Source organism: Notechis scutatus, chromosome 2 (assembly GCF_049901735.1).
Source record: "Notechis scutatus isolate UNSWTSFEM ecotype Mainland chromosome 2, rNotScu1.2, whole genome shotgun sequence".
Classification (NCBI taxonomy): domain Eukaryota; kingdom Metazoa; phylum Chordata; class Lepidosauria; order Squamata; family Elapidae; genus Notechis; species Notechis scutatus.
This window is the reverse complement of record NC_142010.1, coordinates 261,091,313-261,118,996: the sequence shown is the minus strand read 5'-3', so window position 1 is coordinate 261,118,996 and position 27,684 is coordinate 261,091,313. Positions and strand designations below refer to the sequence as shown.

The 27,684-nt window shown below is 40.7% G+C and overlaps 1 long non-coding RNA gene across 2 annotated transcripts; it reads right to left on the bottom strand.

Annotated features, from left to right (window-relative positions):
* Positions 1-500: 500 nt before the first annotated feature.
* LOC148132618 (uncharacterized) lies at positions 501-27,378 on the bottom strand. 2 transcript variants are annotated; one of them, XR_015748284.1, is made up of 5 exons: positions 27,247-27,375; positions 5,819-5,960; positions 4,065-4,154; positions 2,358-2,483; positions 501-941 (listed from the first exon to the last, which is right to left on the bottom strand). It is a non-coding gene; the product is annotated as an uncharacterized LOC148132618 (long non-coding RNA). The 2 variants fall into 2 exon arrangements; XR_015748285.1 differs by lacking the exon at positions 5,819-5,960 and having other exon boundaries at positions 27,247-27,378.
* Between the last annotated feature and the right edge of the window lie 306 nt (positions 27,379-27,684).

The following is a 27,684-nucleotide window of genomic DNA, read 5'->3' as shown; positions in this document are numbered from 1 at the left end:
AATCTTCCTGAAAAAGAAGCAAGGAATTTCTTTCTGATATGTCTTACCTGTGATGGTGAAGTGGTTTGGCTTGGTTTAGCTTTGGTTAACTTGGCTTGGCTTCACTTGACTTGGCTTAGCTTGATTTTGTTTGGGTTAGGTTAAGTTCAGTTGGGTTGGGTTGAGTTGGGTTGGGTTTCTTATGTGAGAACTGGGACCAAGCTGATAGTATGCCCTGTTTTGATAATATGTGACCATAGGAAGGAATTTGAATATGCTTTCTGATTTATGGGCCAAAGAGAGTTCTACTCAGCTAATCTACTTACTCTTAGTTGAGTTGAGACCTAATGACTCCATGTGGAACCAAGTACAGGCAGCAAGTTTTGAAATCAGAGCTAATTTAAATGTTCTTGCTTAAAGGAGACAATAAATCAAAGGGTCAACGTTTGCAAAAATGTCATCCTTCATCTCATATTTTTAAAGGGAGTGGGCTTTCAGAATGAGATGTCTCTTTTCCAGCTATCAGCAAGTTGCATCTACTTGTCCTTTCTACTCTTGCTAATGTAGAGAAACAGACCCCATGCCCAGCCTTTTTCTTTTTTAATGACTCCATCTCAGCCATTTCTTTATAAATTATGCATTTTCAAAATGCTGCACACTCTTCTTTTATTAATATTTCCCATTCCCTTTCAATTGGGGAAGTCAAGCATGTATTTTTATGACTTCCTGGCTACCCATTATTCCAGGCTGAAATATGTTTCACATGTTATTAGCACTGGGATATACAGTTTGGAATGGTCTTTGAAGCTTGGTTGAGACTGAGACAGGTTGCTAATCTTGGAATTAAAGATTCCCAGACTTGTACATCGTGCCAACTTATTATTCCATAGACTTGGTGTTTTGGTGGTTCCTTCTATGACAGCATCTACCCAACTACATTGGTGTGGGAGGAGTGGCAAAACCTGGGGGTTTAGCCTAGAATCCCTTCACAGACACAAATAAACTAAGTCCAGATTCCCTTGAGAGCTACTGACCCTTATCTAACTCTAAGCAGATAATGATTCTTGTGTGTAGACTTATATCAAAAAGTTAGTTTTATTTAAATTCATATGTTAAATTCTACCGATCTGGCTTGGTTCTGCAACCCAACAAGACAGACACAGACTTCAGAGAGTAAGTAGGAGTACAGAAAAAAGCAATTACTACTGTCCTGCATTACTATTAATCTTCTCATCACTCCTTATCACCCATCCCCTCCCATTTGTGGCTGTATGACTGTAACTTTGTCGCTTGTATCCTTACGATCTATATTGACTGTTTCCTAGTATGATTTGATTGCTTATTGTACCCTATGACTATCATTAAGTGTTGTACCTTAGGATTCTTGACTCTTGACGAATGTATCTTTCCTTTTATGTATACTGAGAGTATTTGCACCAAGACAAATTCCTTGTGTGTCCAATCACACCTGGCCAATAAAGAATTCTATTCTATTCTATTCTATTCTATTCTATTCTATTCTATTCTATTCTATTCTATTCTATCTGCCCTTTTTGCACCTGTATTGCATTCTAACCACTGTACCACCACAGCTCTTATATATACAGTACATGTACATATACAAATGGCTGTTCAACCTTTTCTTAAAAACTTCCAGTGTTGGAGAATTTACAACTTCTGGAGGCAAGTTGTTCCACTGGTTAATTTTTCCCACTGTTAGGAAATTTCTCCTTAGTTCCAGGTTGCTTCTCTCTTGGATTAGTTTCCATCCATTTTTTTCTTGTCCTGCCTTCAGGTGCTTTGGAGAATAGCTTGACTCCCTCTTCTTTATGGCAGCCCCTCCAATATTGGAACACTGCTATCATGTCTTCCCTAGTCCTTCTTTTCATTAGACTAGACATAACCATTCTCAGCAACTATCCTTTATATGTTTTAGCCTCCAGTCCCCTAATCCTCTTTGTTGCTCTTCTCTGCACTCTTTCTAGAGTCTAAATATTCTCTTTTTTCTTTTTCTTTTGGCTTGGATCCCAGTAAATGTCTTTATAGAGGCCCACAAGGAATTTTTGCCTGCACAAGGTGACTGATCCCTTTGGGCTCTGTGATTTATCAAAGTTTAATGCATTTGCTATGCACACAGTTGCCCCATTTAAGGGTTTACATTAAGAGTTTACATTGCAATTTGCAATTGTGGGAGGGTCAGCTGCTGTTTGCTTTCATGTCTGGGTTCCATCAGTGAGAGCTATTAATGTATTTTACCAGACAGACAGGAGAAAAAAAAAGTCATTTTTTTTTTACTGTGAAGAGAAAGAAGATGTTATGCTAATAGAAGTGAAGGGATTACAGAATGGAAGACTGTCCTGTAATACAGAAAAGGCTACCTTTGATTCTGGGTTTAATCAGTTCATAATTATTTGCTTTTTAATGGATTTGTTGGTCAATCAATGCCATCAGCATAATGGAACAGTTGAGAAAGGGGTCAGGAGGAAATGCATATCCAGATCCATCTGCCAAAAAAGAAAAATCACATATCCATTTAAAAGAATAAACAATTGTCACCTACTGTTAGACTCAACCGGCAATTTTATTTTCCTAGTTTGCATAATCCTGGACTCCTTTTGGTTCAAACATTAACGCATGGCTTTGTTGATAAAAATGTGTCTTCGGCTGTTAAAATTGTTCCGCATTAATCTCTCCTTTTAGGAGGACCCAGGATTGCATGACGTGCTAAGTATAGGGGTAATAGATTATCCCAGCGATATAGAAGCATTGTATTTAACAAAATGGGAAATGCTTATTAATGGGGTACTAATCTGGAGAAAAAATGGGGATGAGGTCCTTGGTGTTCTGTGAGCTGGGTGGTTTTCTTACAGACACTTCATTACCAAATTAGGTAACATCATCATTGGGAGAGGAGAAGGGGAAGGGGAAGGAGAAGGGAAGGAAGCAGAAGGGGAAGAGAAAGGAGGAAGGAGAAGCAGAAGGGGGGAAGGAGAAGGAGAAGGAGAAAGGGAAAGGAGAAGAGGGAAAGGAAGAAGGAGAAAGGGAAGAGGAAGGAGAAGGAGAAGGAGAAAGGAAGGGGAAGGGGAAGGAAAAGGAGAAAGGGAAGGGGAAGGAGAAGTAGAAGTAAAAGGAGAAGGAGAAGGAGAAAGGGAAGAGGAAGGAGAAGGAGAAGGGAAGGGAAGGAAAGGAGAAGAAGAGAAGGGGAAGGAGAAAGGGAAAGGGAAGAGGAAGGAGAGGAGAAGGAGAGGAGAAAGGGAAAGGAAGGAGAAGGAGAAGGAGAAAATGGGAAGGGGAAGGGGAAGGAGAAGGGGAAGGAGAAAGAGAAGGGGAAGGAGAAGGAGAAGAAGAAGGAGAAAGGGAAGGAGAAGGGGAAGGAGAAGAAGGAGAAGGGGAAGGAGAAAGGGAAGGAGAAGGAGAAAGGGAAGGAGAAAGGGAAGGGAAGCAGAAGGGGAAGAGGAAGCAGAAGGGGAAGGAGAAAGGGGAAGGGAAAGGAGAAGGAGAAGAAGGAGAAGGGGAAAGAGAAAGGGAAGGAGAAGAAGGGGAAGGAGAAAGGGAAGGGAAGCAGAAGGGGAAGAGGACAGAGAAGGAGAAGGAGAAAGGGAAAGGAAGGGGAAGGAGAAGAAGGAGAAGGGGAAGGAGAACTGTGGGATCCTTGGTGCTCTCTTAGCTTGGTGATTTTCTTCAGGTGTTTTATTAATGTCATTCAGGGGTGTGATTCAGCCAGTACAGACCGGTTCAAGCAAACCAGTAGTTCTGGGGATTGTTTGGCCCCACCTACCCACCCCTGTCCTATCTCTCCTTTGTTTGAAGTCCATCTGATTGGCGTGGCAGCGAAGATTGCTGTGCTTCAGCTGTTTCTACTCACTGGAGCTGCAGTAAAAGGTAAGTTTTCTTGCTGTTTTCAAATGGAACCGGTTGTTACACCGGTTGAACGCCACCACTATGCCACATCATCAGTGGCAATGCCAAGAACATATGTTTTCTCAAGAACCTGCTGCCACTAAGCATACTGCTTCATTGATGGCGATTTCAAACTTGTTTCGCATGTGCAGATATGTACAACACAACAATCACAATACCCTTACCTTTATCTCCTGCATTGCATCTGATTTATGCACTATTTCTCCTTGCCCCTTGTTTTCATCTGTTGCAGAATTCTGCAAAATCCTTTAGATCTAAAAAGTAAATAAATAAAAATTGCACAGTATTTATCCACTCTTTGTAACAAATAGACAAAGCCAAAGGGAGACACAGGGATTGAAGAAACAAATGCAAAAACAGATTCTTGCATCTTGTAGCAGTAGTAGTAGTAACACTTAACATATACACACACAGAGAGAGACACAAAAGCTGCAAACAATGGAACAAAAAACTTCTGAACCAGTTATTAAAACATATTAAGCCTTCTAAGTAACAAGAAAACAATGATAGTCATAATGAAAGAAAAATCCAATTAAACCACCATGGCGTTGCTCTATTGTCATAGCAACCCTGGCATAAAAATGTACGTCAAAAAACTTGCCAGGAACGTGTCAGTCTATAAGCAGCCAAAATCCCAAGGTAATCATTCAGGAGTTCAAAAGAAGCTAATAAAAAAAAGCCCGCGGGGTATCCAGTAATGGTCGTGTTGTTCTGAGAAAAAAACAGAAGGCCTGAGAATCAAAGCTTTGAGTGGTAGAAGAGAAATTTAGTCAGAAGGAATGGAAATCAGAGAAACCAAAATAAAGCACGGTCTGAACCGTAACTTGGCTATTCCAATGTAGTATTAGTGATTCTTTCTTCTTTCTTTCTTTCTTTCTTTCTTTCTTTCTTTCTTTCTTTCTTTCTTTCTTTCTTTCTTTCTTTCTTTCTTTCTTTCTTTCTTCTCTTTCTTTATTGTTTCTTTTCCTTCCTTCCTTCCTTCCTTCCTTCCTTCCTTCCTTCCTTCCTTCCTTCCTTCCTTCCTTCCTTCCTTCCTCCCCTTTCATATCCCATCCCATATCCCATATATATTATACACACATGTACATTTATGTATGTCTATTTATATAAAATACATATATGTAGATGTATTTATATGGGTATATAGATATATGATAGATAGATAGATAGATAGATAGATAGATAGATAGATAGATAGATAGATAGATAGATAGATAGATAGATAGATAGATAGTAGGTAGGTAGGTAGGTAGGGAGAGAGAGAGAGAGAGAGAGAGAGAGAGAGAGAGAAGATGATGGATGGATGGACAGATAGACAGATGGCTGGACAGAGGGACAGGTGAACAGACAGAGAGACAGATGATAGATAGACACACATGTGCATCTATCTATCCGTACACACATATCGTGTATATTTGAGAAGTAGCCATATCTGAAATTGGGAGGAATTGGGGGCGGGGGGGGGGAGAATAATTTATGCACCATATCTGCTCAAAAGCAAAGAAAACAAAAATCCGTAGAGAAATTAAGCTAGTCTTAGCAATTTAAAGTTGAACGGATGCCAAAGTGTTCAGGTAAAACGGCTTTGATCCCAGTTCCTGTATCTGTTTCATGATATTAGCTAATGCTTTCAAGAAGTGGGAAGGAGGAACAGTCAATTAGCAACCCATATTCTTTTCTTTAACAAAAAAAAATTCCTACTTTTTTGAATACCGTAGTTTATTTACTAATTTTGTGGGAGAGGAAACATAAGAGGGGTTTGCAAGCAATTTGGAAACAATTTGTCCCATTACTTTCATTGATGGGGTTATAAATGGGCTTGCCAGAAATGCTGAACTCTAAAAAATATATATAACCAGAGAAACTTTAGAGTTCAGCATTTCTGGCAAGCCCATTTATAATTCCAGCATAATATTACTTTAACTCCAAAGGAAGCATTATCTTAGCTTAATATTCTGGGTTTATATGAAATCCTTCTCCCCATTTCACCAACACACCACCTACTGCTTCCTGTGCGGTAGTTTTGTTTTTCGTATTTCCCATAACTGGAGATGGGAATCCTGTGGGATAATCTTGAAATTTCATTTTAATCAATATTAGTGAATTTGCTCACAATTAACATAGAAAACTTCTCTACAGTCAGATCAGTGTTCAAGCAGTGTGGGATTTTCAAAAGAAAATGCTATACCTACAGTTTTCTTTATAAGCTAAGTGAAATTTGGATTAATGCCAGTCACTGTGAGAGGTATGTTGGAATCCTAATGGACCATCAGTTAAATATGAGCTAGCACTGCGGCGGTAGCCAGAAAAAAATCCCAATGCAATCCTAAACTGTATTAATAGAGGGATAGAATCAAGATCATGTGAAGTTCTAGTACTACTTTACAAAGCTTTAGCAAGACTGCACTTGGAATACTGCATCCAATTTTGGTCACCACAATATAAAAAAACATGTTGAGCCTCTGGAAAGAGTGCAGAGAAGAGCAATAAAGATGATTAGGGGACTGGAGGCTAAAACATACGAAGAACGGTTGCAGGGATTGAGTATGTCTAGTCTAATGAAAAGAAGGACTAAGGGAGACCTTATAGCAATCTCCCAATATTTGAGGGGTTCCTATAAAAACAAGTGGATTAGGGTTAGGGTCAAATTATTTTCCAAAGCACCAAAACGCAAGATGGGAAACAGTGGATGGAAACCAACCAAGGAGAGGAGCAACCTAGAACTAAGGAGACATTTCCTGACAATGAGAACAATAGCTTGCCTCCAGAAGTTGTGGGTGCCATCACTGGAGGCTTTCAAAAAAAGATTGGTCAATCATTTGTCTGAAATAATGAGGTCTCCTGCTTGTCCTGTCATGCCCCTGGTGGAGACTGACTCTGAGGGAGAGGAGGAACAGCCGATAGGAAGTGGAAGTGTGGCTCCGGAGGTTGTGGAGGAGGCTGGGGAAGGGCAGAGTCTAGCTGAGCAGTCAGATGAAGACCCAGGCCCATCCCCTACCCTTCCTAGGGCACGCAGGGAGGAGAGGATAAGGGAGAGATGTCGTCTATGGGGGAGGAGAGGGCCTTGATCCTCTTCATGGGCTGCAGCTGTGACCACTGAATAAGAGTACTGACATGCGTAGGAGTGAACGCTGGAAACAAAGTGTGGAAATGTGTCTATTTTATGGTTCCTCTCTGTGTTTGGCATCCTTCCTAGTGTGTGTTAACTGTGGACGTCCTCCAGCCCTTATCTTGCCTAGTTTGCATTTTTCCTTCTTCTTGTAACTGTTTGTGTGGGAGTTTTTTGTCTTTCGTCAAGAATATTCGGAGCTTGGAAGCAAAGTGAAGAAATAAAAGGGGCTTCACCTGTTTTCTGTGACTGTGTTTGTTTTGTATCCCACCCTGGGACATCATAGGTCCCTTCCAACTCTATTATTCTATGTTCTAGGAAAATTTTAATCTCCCCCTTTCCAGAAAGGAAAGGCTAATTTAGGCATTGTTGTTGGAGAACATCAAATTAGAAAGCATTGCCAAGAAAAATATTCTGCACACCATTTGCTTATCCAATCCTTTTAACTAATGTTTCTTATCTTTTTTAAAAAAATAAACTTTATTGTTCTTTTACTTTTTTAAAAAAACAAAAAATAATAATAATAACATTAACAATACTGTAGCATCAGTCTTATACATATTTATCTCTTGTGCATATTTACATTTATATACATTGTTGTACAGTTATATACATTTATCTATAGATTGCTAGTCTTAAATTCCTTTATTTCCTATCTGTCTAGATTCCAGCCAATTGTACCACCTATTCCAAATTTTATAACATTCAGTCTCTTCTTTATCCTTTAATGTTAGGGTCATTTTGTCCATTTCAGCACAATCCAAGATTTTTTGAATGACCAATTCATCAGGGGGAATGTTATTGTGTTTCCAACGTTCTGCATATGATATTCTAGCTGCCGTTAACATATATAATATATCTATTTTTCATGTATCTTTTTAAATATTCCTAACATAAATAACTCTGGTTCAAACTCTATTTGTTCTTTAACAATATCTTGTAACCGTTGCTTTATTGTAATCCAATATTTTTGAGCTTCTGGGCAGGACCACCACATGTGGTAGAAGGTACCTTGTTTCTTTCTACATTTCCAGCATGCCGGATTCATGTTGGGATATATTTTAGCCAGTCTCGTTGGAGGTAAATGTCATTGATAGAACATCTTGTATATATTTTCTTTGTATGCTGAAGATCTTGTTAATTTATTGTTTTGATTCCAAATACTTTCTCATTCTGTTAGATTTATACAGTATTAAGTCCTATGTTTTTGGCCCATGCTATCATACATCCTTTAACAATTTCTTCTTCTAAATCTACTTCTAATAAGTATTTATAAATTTTTGTAATATTTTTCTCATCCAAGCCTGTTAGAATTTTATCCAATTGTTGTAGTTCGGTATATATTCCACATTCTTCTATGTCTTTTTAAAGTCTATTTTGCAACTGGAGTAACTAATGTTTCTTATCATTGGATTCTCTACCAGCAACAATGAGCTCAGATACTTAATTATGGTTTTATCTCCTACATAATTATGATATCATTTTCATAATTGGAAGCTCAATAATTTTCAAATCACTTAGTTCCAGATAGTACTAAAAGCCAAGGAGCACAATGGAAAAAATGAGTCTACAATGAAAGAAGACTGAATAAATGACAACATGTAGAACAAGCAATGTGTCAAGTGAAAGAAATCAGGAACCAGAGCAAAGTTCAAAAGTACTACAAGTTTATTTCATGTTATCTGTATGCAAGAATCTGATTGATGATGGATTGAGAAGAAACTTCCTAACAGTGAGGACAATCAACCAGTGGAACAGCTTGCCTTCAGACATTGTGGGTGCTCCATCACTGGAGGTTTTTAAGAAGAGACTGAATAGTCACTTGTCTGAAATGATATAGGCTCTGGACGAACACAATACAGAAGCCTGATGATGGCAGATGAGATTTTGCCGAAACGTTGCTATAACTTTAAAAGCACAACTATAATGACGTGGGAAAATACCCGAACAAAGCTGAATACCATATACATACATACATACATACATACATACATACATACATACATACATACATGTTGTGACTCCGAGACTTGAACCTGATCAGTCAGCAGATGTGGGTTCGAGCGATGAAGAAGATCTGGCACTGAGATTCGAGCCTGCATTATTAAGTGACTTAGAGGGGAGTCAAGTAGAGGGAGAGGAGTTGGATCTGAGATATGAACCTGATTTATTGGAGGTTTCAGAGTCCACTCCCTCCCCTGAATCTACTTCCCTGATTGCACCTCAGGTGTTAACTGTTAATCAGGAAAGTGTATCAGAGGCTTCAAGCGGTGATGAAACTGCCGGATGCTGGCTGGATGCCAGAACTAGGAGAAGATTGAGACGTCAATCTCAATTAGAAAAGAGACGTCCAGCAAAGGATTAATTAATGAGACTGACACGCCCTCTCTCAGAGGATATAAGGGAGCGTACGAGTTCGTAATCTTTGCTGGAAACAAAGTGGATTTTGCCTTGGAAAGAAATGCGTCTGACTACTGCGTTGTGATTTACGAACTATACAGAATTGCCGGACAGATTCTAGGAGGATTGCCAAAGGGCTGTGAAAACAGAGCAATTGAATCTTCTGTCTCTGGTTTTGTTTGCGTAAAGTATTTGAACTCTGGAACTTGAAGTTTTCATCTGTGGATACAGGTGGGACAGAACACATATACATATACATATACATATACATATACATACATATATACATTTTACAGCGTATATTGAGCAATGGTTATTTTTTTTTTCTTTATCTTTATCATTGACGTGATCTGCCTTGTTACAATAACTCCTTCGTTCTTTTAATGTTTTAATTTCTCTATAGAGTTTATAATTAAATGCATATCTTCTGTCATTTCCATAACTTATCCAAATATCAAATATTACCTTTTCTTTAACCAATCATACCAAATGTTCCGTATTTCATAACAGTCACTATCTTGTTTACTTTCTTAACAATTTGGTTAGGCTATCCATCTCAGCACATTCATGTATTTTTTTTTTTTAATTACCATATCCTCTGAAGGAATGAAAGACAGTTTCCAGTTTTGTGCGTAGGTTATTCTGGCCGCAGTTATAACGTGCAAAATTAAATATTGATATTTTTTGCTCCATGTTTAAATCTATCATACTTAGCAGAAAGGTTTCGGGTTCAAGTTTTAAAGTTTGTTTTGTTATATTTAAAATCCAATTTCTAATATTCCTCCAAAACTTCTGAGCACATGGGAGTTTTGACAAGGCTCTTAAGAAGCTATTTTTTTGAGGGGCTCGTAAGCAGTTCTGAAAGCAGATTTCCCCTGGCCATTTGTTTCCTTTCATTTTCTTTTGTGATTTCTCTCCTGAGGGTCCATAACATCAGCCCCCTTCTTTTATCCAGTCCTCTTCAAAAGAGAAGCAGGATTTGACTTTGTTCTTGGGGGAGATGCCATGTTTTCAATGGCTGAATTCATTTGGTCCTCAGGAACTGTTGATTAGGAACTGCTCAGGCATCAGAAGAAGTGATGATTATAACAGCAAAGAAGGCTGGTGATCGGAGAGCTTTGTCGATCTTTGCAAACATAGCAATTAAAAAGTCCCAAAGGTGGTTTGTTTGTTGTTGTTTTTTTGAAGAGGCGACAGGACTTTCTGTTTTTTTTTTCTTTGAAGATGTTTCGCTTCTCATCCAAGAAGCTTCTTCAGCTCTGACTGGATGGTGGGGAATGAAAAGATTTATACTCCTTGCAGACAGCTGGTCGTTTGTATTCTTTTTATAGAGTCCTTGAGGCCACTAAGGCTTTGAGTTTGATACCCCTGCCTTAGGTATTCAAACATGGCTATCATGCCGCCCCTAGTCCTTCTTTCCATTTAGAAAAGTTTGGATTGAAAAGGAACAGATAAAATAAATACCATTAAATAGTCTGTCTGTCTGTCTGTCTCTCTCTCTCTCTCTCTCTCACACACACACACACACACACACACACACACACACAGACAAAGACAGAGAGAGACACAGAGATAGGGAGAATGACAGGGACAAAGAGAATGAAAGAGACAAAGAGAATGAGAGACAGAGAGAGGGAGAATGAGAGAGAATGAAAGAAAGAGAGACAAATGAGAGAGAAACAGAGAATGAGAGGAAGAGAAATGAAAGAGAGAGAAAATGAGAGAGACACACAGAAAGAGAGAGACAGAGGAGAATGAGAGAGAGAGAGAGAGAGAGACTGAGAGAGACTGAGGAGAAACAGAGAATGAGAGGAAGAGAAAATGAAAGAGAGAGAAAATGAGAGAGACACACAGAAAGAGAGAGACAGAGGGAGAATGAGAGAGAGAGAGAGAGAGAGAGAGACAGAGAATGAGGGAGAAACAGAGAATGAGAGAGGGAATGAGAGAGAGAGAATGAGAGAGACACACAAACAGAGATACAAAATTAAAGAGAAAAACAATGAGAGAGAGAGAGAGACAGAGAGAGACTGAGCAAATGAGAGAGAGAGAATGAGAGACAGGCAGACAGAGAATGGAGAGAGAGACAGAGAGACACACAGAGAGAGAAACAGAGAAATAGAGAGAGAGAAGAGCGAGCAATCAATGGACAATCCGTATGTTCATGCTAAGCAGCTAAACCTGTATCATTTTTGTTTTACTTTTCCGGCTTGTCTTTGGATAATCTGCAAGAAATTAATGGAGAGAAATCCTAGAGGGAAAGATTCAGAATGAATGAATTCCCTGCAATGCGAATTCTCACTGTCTAGTGTCAAATGTCCAATGGTTTGGCAACTTCAATTAAAAACCCACTGAGGGAATTTGTTAAAAAAAAAAAAAAACCTGTCACAGCCAAGTCCAGCAAGACAGATGTTCCCGGTGTTCCTTGGCTAAGGCAGAGACAAACTTTAAAAATATTTCTGTTATAGTGATACAGCTGTTGCTTTTATCAAAAGTGTCGGCCAGGGATAACATCTGCCTGAGCAAGCAGAGACCGCCTGTGTCCTGTTCCCTTTGCTAAAGCCCTTAATGGATATTGTCACCATGCAGATAAATCTACCTCCACGTTCTGTTTGCCCACAAAGAAGATTTAGGTGGGGTTATTCTAAAATGCATGGAGAAACATCTGTTAAAGCCATCAACCCTAGATAGGTTTACTTTGGGGGTGTGTGGAGTGGGAAGGATGCTTGAAATCTGCTGTGAAGATGGATGGCGTAAGACCGGTCGAGGGAGAAAAATCTTTTGAGTTGCCGTGAGTGATTGGAGGAGACCCTGATGTGTAGTTTCCACTTGTATGTGCTAAATGAATTTGAACACTGAATAGAATTAAAACACCGTTGCTCCTGAAGCGTCAAGTAAGCTTAAACGTGGGAAAGGCTAACTGTGTTGGCTAATACAAGTGAGCTGTAGAAATGTCGGGGGGTATTAATTATGGGCAGCAAATCGAGACCAAACATAGAACCTAGAATAACAGAGCTGGAAGGGATTTTGGAGGTCTTCTAGTCCAACCCTCTCCTCAAGCAGGAGAAATACAATTTCAGATAGGTGGCTGTGAAGTCTTTAAAAAAAAAAAAACCTCCAGTGATGAAGCACCCACAACTTCTGAAGGCAAGCTGTTCTACCAGTTAATTGTCTACAAGGCTAGGAAGTTAATTCCAGGTTGCTTCTGTCCTTGAGTATTTTCCATCCATTGCTTCTTGTCTTGCCTTCTGGTGCTTTGGAAAATAAGTTGACCCCCTCCTCTTTGTGGCAGCCCCTCAAATACTGGAATCCTGCTATCATGTCACCCCAATCCTTCTTTTCTCTAGACGGGCCATACCCCAATCCTGCAACCGTTCTTAGTATGTTTTTGTCTCCAGGCCTTTAATCATCTTAGTTGCTCTTCTCTGCACTTTTTCCAAAGTCTCAACATCTTTTTTGTAATGTGGTGACCAAAATAGGTTAAAAGTTATATACAATTCAATTAGCCTGTTGCTAATTGCTTACACAATATAATGGCTAAACCAGGAGTCAGCAATCCTCGGCTCTGGAGCCACATGTGGCTCTTTCATCCCTTTACTGCGGATTCCTACGCAATTGATAGGGCTTTAATTTAGGACAGATAGAGGAAAAAGGACACTGCGCTAGGAGGAGACTGTCAGGGCTCCAGCAATTACCCCCATTTAAATCACGAGTCTCTAGTTGGATTTTCAAAACTTAAAGAAGATTTATTAGGAGTAAACATTCCAGCGCTGCCTGGGGATAGCCGACTCTGAGACACATCATTCATTGTCACCCTTGACCCTGGTTTTCCCCCAGCCCCTGGGTGTATGATAATTCACATTCTCCAATGGGACACATCCATAGCCAAGAGTCATCAATCCATGTTCTCCAGGTAGAATTTTGTGCAGCAGAAACTTCAGTCACCTAGAAACTATCTTTGAAAACATTTATGGAATGCAAATTGCCCACTGCTCTCCTCTCCCTTTCTGTTGGCAACTCTAAAAAGATCATAGACATATTTTATGAGTTGACAGAGACTCTAGGGTGGGGGAACCGGACTTCCAGTTGGCTCCAGAATTGAATGGGGGGGCTTCTGTTTAGGACCTTTGTGGCTCTTTGAGTGTTTAAGGTTGCCGATCCCTGGCTAAACTAAAAAAAAAAAACATAGCATTGTCTGTTTGCGAATCCAGGCAAACTCTCCATCCCATCGTTCTGCCTTAGCCATCATTAAGTAGCAAATGGGTACGTGAGAATCTGTCCCTGTCTGTTTCATGCAACCAATTCAATGAAAACGATCAATTCAAATAACTCCAATCATCTCAATTCAATAGAAAAAAAATAAATCAAAATGATATGGAGTCCTGATTTGATCTGCATCGATTCCCTTCCCCAAAAAATTATTTATTTTGGAGATTTGATGAAATTGCCATTGAACTAAACGGAAGGTTGAGTCTTTGTGCAGTCCTAATAATGGAGTGTCATTTAGTGTGGGGGTTAGAAATTTATATTCTGCTTGAGTTTTAAGACAGAGAGAAGTTTAAGCAATTTAGAATGGTATAATGCCATATATGCGTTATCCAAGACACGATAGAAGCAACATCCTCGTGGTTTAATCAACAACTTGCAATCTGATTGCAAATGGTGCTTAATTAGAGATGTGGAGAAACTTCCCTCAGGAATTATAAGTTCTTCATCACTTAAAAATATTCTTCTCTGCAAGCAGAAATATATTCATCAAACATTTTTTTCTCCAAATTTCCAGCTGGTTTTGTTGTGATTTTTTTAAGCTGGCCACATTGTTAAATTGTGGAATTCTCTATTTCTACAGTGATCTGCCACCAACATGGAGCATCTGAGAATGAATTTGAATAATTTTTGTTTTACAAAAGATTTAGGAAAGGAAGAAAAACAAAATCCAAGTTCTTCTAACCTAGAAACAAGTTGAGTGAGGAAAATATAAGATTGCTTTAATTTTTAAATCTATGAAGAGAAGAGAAGAGAAGAGAAGAGAAGAGAAGAGAAGAGAAGAGAAGAGAAGAGAAGAGAAGAGAAGAGAAGAGAAGAGAAGAGAAGAGAAGAGAAGAGAAGAGAAGAGGAAAGTTGTAAGGGACATTGTAGGTCTTCTAGTCCAACCCTTTGCTCAGGCAGGAAACCCTATGCCCGTGATGGCGAACCTATGGCACGCGTGCCACAAGTGGCATGCAGAGCCATTTGTGCCGGCACGTGAGCCACGAGCAAACTTACCTCACTGCGCATGTGTGCACTTCATAGCTGATTTTTTTGGCTAGTTTGAGGCCTTTTTCGGCCTCCCAGAGGTTTGGAAAAAGCCTCTGTGAGGCTTTTCAGGACGAATAGGACTGTTTCATCACTTCCTGTAATACCGGAAGTGATGAAACTGGCATATTATTCTGTCTGAAAAGCCTTGCAGAGACTTTTTTCAAGTCCCCGGGAGGCCGAAAAAGGCCTCAAACCAGCTGAAAAAGCAGCTGTGAGGTGCAGTGCAGGTAATGGCGGCAGGGGTGGGATTCTACCAGTTCTGTCTGGCTCTGTAGAACCGGTAGCTCTGAAGAGCAGCAGACATAGAACCGGTTCTATGTCTGCTGCTGTTTTGGCCCACCCACCCGCCTGGGCTCTTACCTGACCTTTATTTCTTGCTTTTTCAACCTCAGCTGCTTTGCGTGGCACAGCTGCGGTTGAAAAAGCAAGAAAAAAGTGCTTTTTTAAATGCTGCGCACCTGCGCGCAGCGCTGCTCAGCTGTCCAGGCAGCAAGCTGACAATGTTTCACACGTGCGCACAGCAAAATGTAAATCACTGAACTGGTAGTTATATCGGTCAGATCCCACCCCTGGGTGGTGGTGGGGATTACACATGCATGAGCAGGGTGTGTATGGGGGTGGGGTGCACATTGCATTCTGGGTGCTGGCCTGCGAGTGTGCACGCACTAACGTGCACACAATTTTTGGCACAGGAGCCCAATAAGGTTAGCCACCACTGCCCTATACCATTGAAGACAAATAGTTGTTCAAACTATTCTTAAAACTGCCAGTGTTGGAGCACCCACAATTTCTGGAAGTAAGTTATTCCACTAATTATTTTTTTTCTAATTGTCAGGAAATTTCTCCTTAGTTCTAGGTTGCTTCTCTCCTTGATTAGGTTGCATCCAACGTTTCTTGTTTTACTTTCTGGTGCTTTGGAAAATAGCTTGAACTCCTCTTCTTTGTGGCAACCCTTCAAATATTGGGACACTGCTATCATGACACCTCTGGTCCTTCTTTTCACTAGACTAGCCATATCCAATCCCTGCAACCATTCTTCAAATGTTTTAACCTCCAGGCCCCTAATCATAATTACATATGGTCTCCTATCTTCTCATTTTAACCATGAATTTTGACTTTTTTCCCCCAGTTTTCTATGGTTTATTTAGAGTATTGTTTCAACCTTGCTCGTTTGTTTGTGGAGATTCTCAGTCTTCCAGGTCATGGTTGTCCCAAAGGTGCTTTTTCAAGAGGCAACTGGACTTTCTGGTTTTTCTTTGAAGACATTTCGCTTCTCATCCAAGAAGCTTCTTCAGCTCTGATTGAAGAATTCCCCTTCCCCACCATCCAGTCAGAGCTGAAGAAGCTTCTTGGATGAGAAGTGAAATGCCTTCAAAGAAAAAACAGAAGGTCCAGTTGCCTCTTGAAAAAGCATCTTTCAGACTTGCTCATTTGATTAATTTATCGTTCAGGGTATCTGTGAATTCACAAAATGGGCTAATGAAATTGTATAGAAATATATAACCCATCACTCTGCAGCAAACAATCTCTTCCTTGAGGAAAATCATTCTACTGACATTGTGAGAAGGATCCCCAGAGGAACTGGAACTTGGATTGTTCTTAATTCTCCACTTACTACTGTAAAACATAACCCAGAAAAATTTTCTTATATTTTCTTATATTTTTTACATTTGTCTCCTACCATACGTTCAGGCTTGTTTCATTAAGCATTTCTTGACATCCATTCTTTCAGATCTCAAAATTATAAACTCATAGGGCTGGAAGATACTTTGAAGGTCTTCTAGCCCAACCCCTTGCCCAAGGCAGGAGATCTTATTCCATCCTGGACAAACAGCTGTTCAAACTTTTCTTGAAGACCTTGAAGATCCCAAAATGTGGTGATGATTCTTCTCCAGAACAGAGAAGACCAACAAAATATATAGCCTATGAGTCAACTCCCTGTCTTATTTTCTATCACTCTTCTCTTTTTTCTTTCTAAAAGACAAAAAAAGGATAATGCAATAATTTCTGCTTAGGTTTTCTCCAAATTGGCAGGAGGGATTGGAATCAAAAATGGGGAAATGGCATGAGAAAGGATGACCTTGTCTGAAACCATGGACATCTGCTAGGAGAAAGTTGTCCAAGTATCACTTAAAGTCTGCAACCATCAGATTATGCCTTATTTATCTGACTTCTGGCTTTCCAACATTCAAACACCCGCTTTAGATGCAATGACCTCAAATTTAATTGCTGGCATCTCCAATTAGATTTCCCCTACCTGAAAACTTCAAAAGATGTTCTTAATCAGTGCCAATAATACTGGACTAGAAGTACATCTAGAATGCATCTAAAATCTCCATGTTTCCACCATATATAAAATGACCTTTTGCCCTGCTGATCAGGTGGAAGAGATGGAGCCATAAAAAGTGAAGTGCACTTACTTTGTGAGTATGGCCCTGTCAAGGTGTGCCCCAAAGGTGCTTTTTCAAGAAGCAACTGAACTTTTCGGTTTTCCTTTGAAGATGTTTCACTTCTCATTCAAGAAGCTTCTTCAGCTCTTTCTGGATGAGAAGCGAAACATCTTCAGAGAAAAACCAGAAAGTCCAGTTGCCCCTTAAAAAAGCATTTTTGGGACAACCATGGCCAAGATGACTGAGAATCTCCGTAGACATCTGTCCATATGGGTCCTCTAGCTTTTTACAGGATGCGAATGCATTTGATAAAGGATCCATGATTCTTTAATGATGTCTATTCTCATTATACTTACATTGGTTTTGTGGTGCTAATAAACCTAGATGACCTAAGGGGCTGCTACAAAGAAGAGGGGGTCCACCTATTCTCCAAAACACCTGAAGGCAGGTGAAGAAGCAATGGATGGAAACTAGTCAAAGAGAGAACCAGCATAGAACTAGGGAGAAATTTCCTAACAGTAAGAACTACAATATGTCAATGTCTTCTTCAGCTTCAACCACAATAATACCCGGGCAAACAATTTATACAAACTCAAGGTAAGCTGCTTCAAACTCGATTGCAGAAAATATCATTTCAGCAACAGAGTGGACAATGCCTGGAACGCCCTACCCGACTCCGTTGTTACAGCCTCAAACCCTCACAGCTTCAGCCTCAAACCGTCTACCATGGACCTCACCCCATTCCTAAGAAGTCCTTAAAGGGGGTGTGCATAAGCGCACCAGCATGCCTACGGTCCCTGTCTTACTGTCCCCATTTATCTGTATTTATTTCCTTTGTTCATGTTTATGTTCATACCTATACTTGTTTTCTTGTACATGTTTGACAAACAAACAAACAAATAAACAAACAAGAACAATTAACCAAGGGAACGGCTTGCCTCCAAATGTTGTGGATGCTCCAACACTGAGATTTTTAAGAAGAGATTGGACAACTTATTTCAAACCATTTGTATGAACTTTGTATGCTTGAGGACGAGGGTTGGACTAGAAGTCCTCCAAGGTCCCTTCCAATTCTGTTATTCTGATTACTTTCAGAATGTGATGTTATAATAGCAGACTGATGGCCACCTTATATCATTTTCTACAGCATTCTTTATCATCCCTTTGTGTCCAAACATTGTTTCACCCTGTATTTGAATTATCCAGGTTAAGAGTGCCATTCATCTGAATTAACATATTACACTCGTCTTATCTTCTGAGATGGGAGCTTTCTGACATTGGAGCAAAAATCACTTGTCACTCAGAAAAAAAAAATGTGTCTTTCAGCAGTACTTCAAAAGTCACATTTAGCAAAAAGAAATACTGCAGCATCGCTTCTAAACGTGTGCTTTTTATCGTAACATTGCTTCAGTTTGGAAGCCCAAATGCCGGTCCTGAGCTTATCAGACACAAACATGTCTCTTGATCTCTCCAAAGCTTCAAGTGTAACAACCAGCATCTCTTTGTATGCTTGCCAATACCTACCATGCTGTTTCTCAAAGGTTTCCTTCCCTTATGAAAACTGTTCCAGCCTTTCTACTTTGCAGTTTGTGCACACATCCAGCTTTGCAGGTGCAAACTTCCCCGCCAACTGCAGGATGAAGACATGAATAAACAAAATTGTCCTCAACCCAACTCTAGTTCCTTCTAATTCTCCTCCTCCTCCTCCCCCCTCCTCCCAGAATAAAAGAGTTGGAAGATACCTTAGAGGTCCTCTAGTCCAACCCTCTACTCAAGCAGGAGACCCTACTATTTCAGACGAGTGCTTGCCCAATATCTTTTGGAGATGGAGCACCCACAATCTCTAAAGGCAATTTCTTCCACTGATTATTTCTCCTCCTCCTCCTCCTCCTCCTCCTCCTCCTCCTCCTCCTCCTCCTCCCTCCTCCTCCTCCTCCTCCTCCTCCTCCTCCTCCTCCTCCTCCTCCTCCTCCTCCTCCTTTGCTGTCTTTCCATACTCAAATTAAGAAGCCACATTTTCCCATTTCTTTTGATACAAGCTGAACCAAGTAGTCGGTCCAGAGGTGGTATTCAGCAGGTTCAGACCAGTTCTGGAGAACCAGTAGCGGAAATTTTGAGTAGTTTGGAGAACTGTCAAATCCCATCTCTGACTGGCCCAGCCCCATCTATTCTCTGCCTCCCATTGAGTCCCAGCTGATTGGCTGGGTCTTCTTTTATTGTCCTGCACAGGATAACGGAGCTGGAAAGCAGGTTAATGGGGTGGGGAGGGAAGTTGTTCCACTGATTAATTGTTCTCACTGTCAGGAAATTTCTCCTTAGTTCTAAGTCGCTTCTCTCCTTGATTAGTTTCCACCCATTGCTTCTTGTTCTGCCCTCAAGTGCTTTGGAGAATAGCTTGACTCCCACTTCTTTGTGGCAGCCCCTGAGATACTGGAACACTGCTATCATGCCTCCCGAGTCCTTCTTTTCATTAGACTAGACATACCCAGTTCCTGCAACCATTCTTTATATGTTTTATCCTCTAGTCTCCTAATCATCTTTGTTGCTCTTAGATTCTCAATGTCTTTTTTACATCGTGGCGACCAAAACTGGATGCAATATTCCAAGTGTGGCCTTACCAAGGCATTATAAAGTGGTATTAACACTTCACATGATCTTGATTCTATCCCTCTGTTAATGAAACCTAGAATTGTGTTGTCTTTTTTGGCAGCTGCTGCACACTGCTGGCTCATATTTAAATGGTTGTCCACTAGGACTCGGAGAAACAATGGATGGAAACTAATCAAGGAGCAATCCAACCTAGAACTAAGAAGAAATTTCCTAGTGGTGAGAACAATTAACCAGTGGAACAGCTTGCCTTCAGAAGTTGTGTGCGTCCCATCACTGGAAGTTTTCAAGAACAAACTGGACAGCCAATTGTCTAAAATGGACTAGATGACCTCTTCAAGATCCCTTCCAACTCTGTTTCATGTTCTAGTTTTTAAGGGACCACAAGATACTTGGAAGATTTCCCCTCCCTTCCCCCCAAAAATGATTCACATGATTAAATTTTGGAACCTTTGGACAAGATGGACTCAAGAAAGCAGAAACATACCATTGATCTCTCTATGGACTTAAGACTCCACGTTGATTTTGAATGAGACCCCTTTATTCATTCCTAGTTCTTTTTCCCCAGTATACCTAATTTTTTTCTGAACAAGAGTGGTGGATTTGGAGCAGTAGATATTTGACAGGATTATGGTGAGATTTTTTTAAATAGGCACCTGCATCAACAAAAAATTTTGCAAAATATTGCAGTTGCTGGAGAAGCCCAGAGTAATCTGGATGGATAAAGCATGCAACTGGCAGGAATTCAAATTCAAAGTTGGCTGAATTCAAGAGAGATGAAAAAGGTAAGAATTTATTCCAGCACTGCATCAGAAAACATTCTCTCTCTCTCTTTTTTTTTTCTTTTCCAAAACTGGTGACTAAAGGCATGTCTGAGCGCTGGAGAAAAATTGTCCTCTTAAAAAAAAGGAACTCCACAGCTGAGACATACTAAAATCTTCTTTTAGTTGCATTAAAGCAGGGGTCTTCAAACTTGACAGCTTTAAGACATGTGGACTTCAACTCCCAGAATTCCTCCTCCAGTCATGTTAACTTAGGAATTCTGGGAATTGAAGTCCACACGTCTTAAACTTGCCAAGTTTCAAGACCCTTGCATTAAAGCATAGAATTGTGGAATTATAGATCTCAGGAGGTTCACATTGATTGTTGGTGTTGTTCATTAAGTCAATGCCTGATTATTTGTGACCCCATGGATCCCCTGTCCTATCTAACCTTGAGAGTCTAGAAAGAGTGCAGAGAAGAGCAACAGAGATGATTAGGGGACTGGACACTAAAGCATATGAAGAACAGTTGAAGGAATTGAGTAGGTCTAGCTTAATGAAAAGAAGGGCCAGGGGTGACATGATAGCAGTGTTCCAATATCTCAGGGGCTGCCACAAAGAAGAAGGAGTCAAGCTATTCTCCAAAGCATCTGAAGGGAGGACAAGAAGCAATGGGTGGAAACTAATCAAGGAGAGATCCAACATAGAACTAAATAGAAATTTCCTGACAGTGAGAACAATTAACCAGTGGAACAACCTGCTTCCAGAAATTGTGGGTGTTCCAACACTGGAGGTTTTTAAGAAGAGATTAGACAATGATTTGTCTGAAATGGTATAGTGTTTTCTGGGTGAGCAGAGGGTTGGAGTACAAGACCTCCAAGGTCCCTTCCAACTCTATTATTCTGTTATTCTGCCTTCCATCTTTCCCAACCATAGCGTCTTTTCCAATGTCTCTTCTCGTAAGAGCCATGGTGGCACAATGGTTAGAGGCTACTTCAGCTGCCTGCTGGCTGCCTGCAACTTGGCAGTTCGAATCCCACCAGGCTCAAGGTTGACTCAGCCTTCCATCCTTCCGAGGTGGGTAAAACGAGGACCCAGATTGTTGGGGAAAATATGCTGACTCTGTAAACCACTTAGAGAGGGCTGTAAAGCACTGTAAAGAGTGCTTTAAGTCTAAGTGCTATTGCTATTAGGTGGTGAAAGTATTTGCACTTCAGACTTGGGCATTTTATGGCCCCAAAGACTTAGGTAGCCCTCCCTTTGGCTGTCCCTCTCCAGTTAAAAAATACAAATCAAAGGTAAATAAGTGGGGGCAAGTAGAAGGGCAAGAGCCTTCTACTCAGTTACCATGTCCTCACTGAGACTGCTGGCCCCTTCATGTGGCCCCACTGGGGAAATTAATTGCCCACCCCTGACATAGATCATCAAGTCAAACCCTTTGCAATTAAAACTTCCATGAGAGGTAAATGTTAGGCCTTGACTTAAAAATCTCCTGAGTTGGGAAACCCACAGTTTTCAAAGTAATGTCCGTGCAAAGGTTTTTATTTTTTATTTTTAGGGGTCCTCTCTGAGCTTGGTTGTTTTCTTGCAGATGTTTCATGATCGAAACTAGATAGCATCATCAGTGCATCAGGACTCCTCATTTCAACCCTGAGCTACAAATATTCTTCTTTATTGGTAACAGTTTTTTCCCCTCCTATTCTGCTGGATTGATTGATTAATTGATTAATTGATGTGTTGATCAAAACATTGAGTGATATCTTTATGTATTTACATACAGAATAACAGAGTTGGAAGAGACCTTGGAAGGTTAAATCTCTCCTTGTTCAGTTTCCATTCATTATTCCTTGTCTGGCCTTCAGGTGCTTTGGAAAATAGCTTGACCCCTTCCTCTCTGTGATAGCCCCTCAAATATTGGAAGACTACTATCATGTCTCCCCTGGTTCTTCTCTTTACTAGACTAGCCAAGCCCAGTTCCTGTAACCATTCATTGTATGTTTTAGTCTCCAGTCCCCTAAACATCCTGGTTGCTCTTCTCTGTACTTTTTCTAGAGTCTCAACATCTTTTTTATAATGTGGTGACCAAAACTGGATGCAGTACTCTACGTGTGGTCTTACTAAGGCTTTATAGAGTGGTATTAGTACCTCCCTTGATCTTGATTGTATCCCTCTGTTAATACAATTTAGGATTGCATTAACACTTCACTTGATCTTGATTCTATCCCTCTGTTGATGCAGCCCAGAACTGTGCTGGCTTTTCCGGCAGCTGCAGCACGGCTGGCTCAAATTTAATTGATTGTCCACTAGAACTCCAAGATCCCTCTCACAGTTACTACTATTGAGCAAGGTACCACATATACTGTACCTGTGCATTTTGTTTTTAACCGTTTTATGTATTTATTTTTGTTTATGTGTTTTATGTAGCCATTCATTCATTCATTCATTCATTCATTCATTCATTCATTCATTCATTCATTCAATTTCTATAGCTGCTCATCTCAGAAAATGATTCTTGGTGGCTCACAATTCAAAACTTCTATTACAATTAAAATTAAAAAAAAAACATTTTAAAACAATAAAAACAGTAAAAAGCATTTAAAAAATTAAAAAAAATTAATTCAAAGTACATACAAAACTCTGTCCCATGAACAATACAGCCAGGAGGAGAAAATCAGTCCCAGACTCAAAAGCATAATTGTCACCAAATCGATAGAACACCTAAAACCTCCTTCCGTTGTGTCTTCTAACACCTTATATTTAACTCATGTTTTCCTCTGCCTGCCACAGAAATATAAATATATCCTTTTCCCGCTGTTTAAATGGCGCATCGGTTGTCAAATCAGGTATTGTCTGAAATAAAAGCATCATTTTAAGCAACGCATTCATTTTTAATCACAGAAATTCTCACCAGCAATGACAGTTGTAATTTTTTCCGTCGCAACGTATCTTTTTCAAACTTCATTCCATGTCTCAACACAGTTATGTTGAAATAACATGCAATTCATGCTTGTCATAGTAATACCCGGGTATTTTACCACCTTCTCAATTTTAAAAACACAATTTATTCATATTTTCTTGAGATGAATGGGTAAGTCTTTGAAAAGCCTAGAAAACATCTATATCAATTTATCAGTAACTGTATCATCTCTTTCTATCTCTTTCTGTTTCTCTATTTCTCTCTCTGTCTATAAGTCTCTCTATATATCTACAGGATATCTATTATATCTATATTAGGAGTGTCAAACTGAAGGCCCAGGGGCTGAACCTGGTCCACGGGGTGCTTAAATCTGGCCCATGGGGTCACCTGGAAACAGCAAAAGACCGGCCCATAGTGCCCCTGTCAACAAAAGTGGAGCTCGGGAGGGCTGTGTGTGGCCCTCTTGAGCTCCATTTTTGATGGCAGAAGGTTGCAGGAGGCTGTCCCGGCTGAAAATGGATCTCAGCAACCTGTTTTCCCTGGCAGAGCCAGGGTGCACTGCTGGGGGGTTCGGGAGAGCCAAGATTCTGTGCAGTTCGGAGGACCCTCACATCCTACTCCTGGTTGGCCCCACCCACCCCACGCCTCCCCCAGGAGTCCCCAGGGGGCCTGTTTTCGGTGCAGGAAAGTGCAGGGTGCGCACAGAGGCTCAGGGAGGGTCAAAAACGTGCCTCCCGGAAGTTTGGGAAGGCTTGAAATGGGCCTGTTCCCAGCTTCCAGAGAAGCTCCAGTGCCCTTCCGGAGGCTCAAGGAAAGCCTCCAGAGCCCGGGGAGGGCAAAAAACGCCCCCCCCCCACCATGGTGCAGGAGGCTGACTAGGCCACGCCCACCAAGGCCACGCCCACTGAACAACCGGACAGAGAACCCAGTTGCTAAATATATATATATATATATATATATATATATATATATATATATATATATATATATATATATATATATATATATATATATATTTTTATTTTTTAAAGTCAAACATACAAACAAAACATAAAAACACAAAACCATCTTCCATTTTATATACATACAGTGTGTCAGTTGGTTAAAAATCCTTTGTGCTATACTTACGTAGTCATTACTCACAGCTTATATAAATTTTCACATTGTCAAACTAACATATGCTTATATATTCATCAGTTAATAATCATCCATGACTAAACTATTTATTCCATCAGAGAACCCGTTGCTAAAAAAATTTTTGAAGCCCACCCCTGAGGCAGAGAGCTCGGGCCACCACAGGTACTTGTTGGTATTGGAAACTTTACTTCATGTGTTGTTAGGTATATAAAGAAGTTAATGAATCCTGCTGAATCATTCATCTATGTGTGCTTTCTGGATTTGAATTTCTGCTGCAAAATCTAACATACAGCCCTTCTAAGCAGTTTTACAGAGTCAGCCTGTTGCCCCCAACAATCTGGGTCCTCATTTTACCGACCTCAGAAAGATGGAAGGCTGAGTCAACCTTGAGTCTGGTGAGATTCGATCTGCCAAATTGCAGGCAGCTGATAGTCAGCAGAAATGTCCTCAGTACAGCCCTCTAACCACTGCACCACCACGGTTACAAGCTAACAGTAAATATCAGCCGAGTCAAGGAACTGCTAAGAATATTCCCACCAACGCTGACAGGGCAAGCCATAATTGTATATAATGAAAGCAAATCCCACTCCATTATACCCCTGATGATATTAACTAGTTTGGTAATGAAATGTCTGCAAGAAAACCACCAAGCTCAATCAGCACCAAAGACCCCGCGGTTCAACCCTGATCTACAAATGTTCTTTTCTATTGGTATCCCTCCTGCTCCTCCTGCTCGTGCGCCAACTCATATGTTTCTATGGAGTTAATTCTTCTTCTTCTTCTTCTTCTTCTTCTTCTTCTTCTTCTTCTTCTTCTTCTTCTTCTTCTTCTTCTTCTTCTTCTTCTTCTTCTTCTTCCTCCTCCTCCTCCTCCTCCTCCTCCTCCTCCTCCTCCTCTCCTCTTCCTCCTCCTCCCTCTCCCCATCCCCCTCCTCTTTCTTTCTTTTTCCTCCTCCTCCTCCTCCTCTTCCTCTCTTCTTCTTCTTCTTCTTCTTCTTCTTCTTCTTCTTCTTTCTTCTTCTTTCTTCTTCTTCTTCTTCTTCTTCTTCTTCTTCTTCTTCTTCTTCTTCCTCCTCCTCCTCCTCCTCCTCCTCCTCTTCCTCTTCCTCCTCCTCCTCCTCTCTCCTCTCCTCTTCCTCCTCCTCCCCTCCCATCCCCTCCTCTTCCTTTCTTCTTCTTCCTCCTCCTCCTCTTCTTCTTCTTCTTTCTTCTTCTTCTTCTTCTTCTTCTTCTTCTTCTTCTTCTTTTTCTTTTCTTTTCTTTTCTTTTCTTTTCTTCTTCCTCCTCCTCTCCTCCTCCTTCTCCTCCTCCTCTTCCTCTCTTCTTCCTCCTCCTCCTCCTCTCCTCCTCCTCTTCTTCCTCTCTTCTTCTTTCTCCTCCTCCTCCCCTCCTCCTCTCCTCCTCCTCCTTCTCTCTTCCTCTCTTCTTCTTCTCTTCTCCCCCTCTCTCCTCCTCCTCCTCCTCCTCCTCTCTCCTCTCTTCTTCTTCTCCTCCTCCTCCCCCCTCCTCCTCCTCTCCACAAACCCATTCCCTTCCAACACTGATGATGCTAACTAATCAGGTAATAAAATATCTGCAAAAAAAAAAAAACCCACCAAGCTTAGAGAGCATCCAAGGTGCCACAGTTCAACCCTGAGCTGCAAATATTGTCCTCTATTGGTACCTCAGAACAACACCTCACATCCCAAGGTGGCACTTTCAGGCTGCTGATGTCAGTGGACCTCCAAATGCATTGTAGCCTATTTATGATACATTTGAGAACAAATGTGACAGGTCTACATTTTGATGTTGCTCTGAAGGAGCATAGGGATGTCCTGTCAGGAGATAAACATTACCTTGAGGATGAATATATTTGTTATGACTTCCTCTTTTGGTGAGAAGACCCTCAAACAGATGCCTCCCTAATCCATTCATCAGTGAGCATTATGGCTTGCCTTCTTGCTTGTTGCACACAAAAAGCCATATTTCAAATTACCTACCATAAACCCAATCATGGCAAGAAATGTAATAAAGCTATGCTTGTAATTTTTTAAAGCATGTGCTTCCAATTTCAGTTTTTCTTTGCAAAGGATGCAAGCTTGATTTTAACACTCTCGATTACATTAACAGCAGCCCTAGGGTTATTTATTTATTTGTATCTTCTTCTTTTTTTAAAAAAAGAATAGTGATAAATGGATTTCTATCATTTATGACATTGGTCCAAAGGGAAATGTGTTTGATATTTCTAAGAAGTAATGTTCTTTTGATGCTGGAGGCTTATATGTCCTGTGACTCAAATTGCCTCCATCAAGTATTCAGCAATGCTGTTACTTCCAAAATGTAGGAAAAGAACCACTTTGGTCTAATTATTAAGAAACCAGGCTAGAAACCAGGAGATAATGAGTTCTAGTCCTGCCTTAAGCATGAAAGGCAGTTAGGTAACAGTGATGACTCGGGCTGTGGTGGGATTCAATTTTTTTTACTATTGGTTCTGTGGCCGTGTGGCTTGGTGGGTGTGGCAGGGGAAGGATATTGCAAAATCCCCATTCCCTCCCCACCCCACTAACCTGCTTTCCAGCTCAATTCTCCTGTGCAGGGCAACAAAAGGAGACCCAGCCAATCAGCTGGGACTCGGGAGGCAGAGAAGAGATAGGAGTGGGGCCAGTCAGGGGTGGTATTTGCCAGTTCTCTGAACTACTCAAAATTTCCAGTACCAGTTCTCCAGAACTGGTCAGAACCTGCTGAATACCACCTCTGGACTCGGAGCATGGCACAGAGGCTACACAGGCAGCTGGCAGTTCAAACCGAACTCTTTATTGCTCCAAATTTCCCCAAACACTCCCACGTTTCTAGAAAGCCAGCAGCCTCTGGCAGCAAATAGTCCAGCCCAATGCTGTGAGCACAATGGCTGCAAACCAAAAAATCCATCAGGGTTGAGACAATGAGTCCAGGAAGCAAAGGAGCAAGTCAATTAATCCAGGAAGCCAGGAAGAAAGCAGGATATCCAGGAAACTTCAAACATTGGCAATGGCACTCAACACTCCAGGAATTCAGCATTTGTTCCTGACACACGCCCCTCCCCACAGGATCTTGTTAAGTATCAGTCCCTAGGTGTGCCTTGTGGAGATGGGTGGGGCACTCATATTCACTGCTTAGCCTCTCTTGAGCATCCTACCCCCATTCCTCCCTA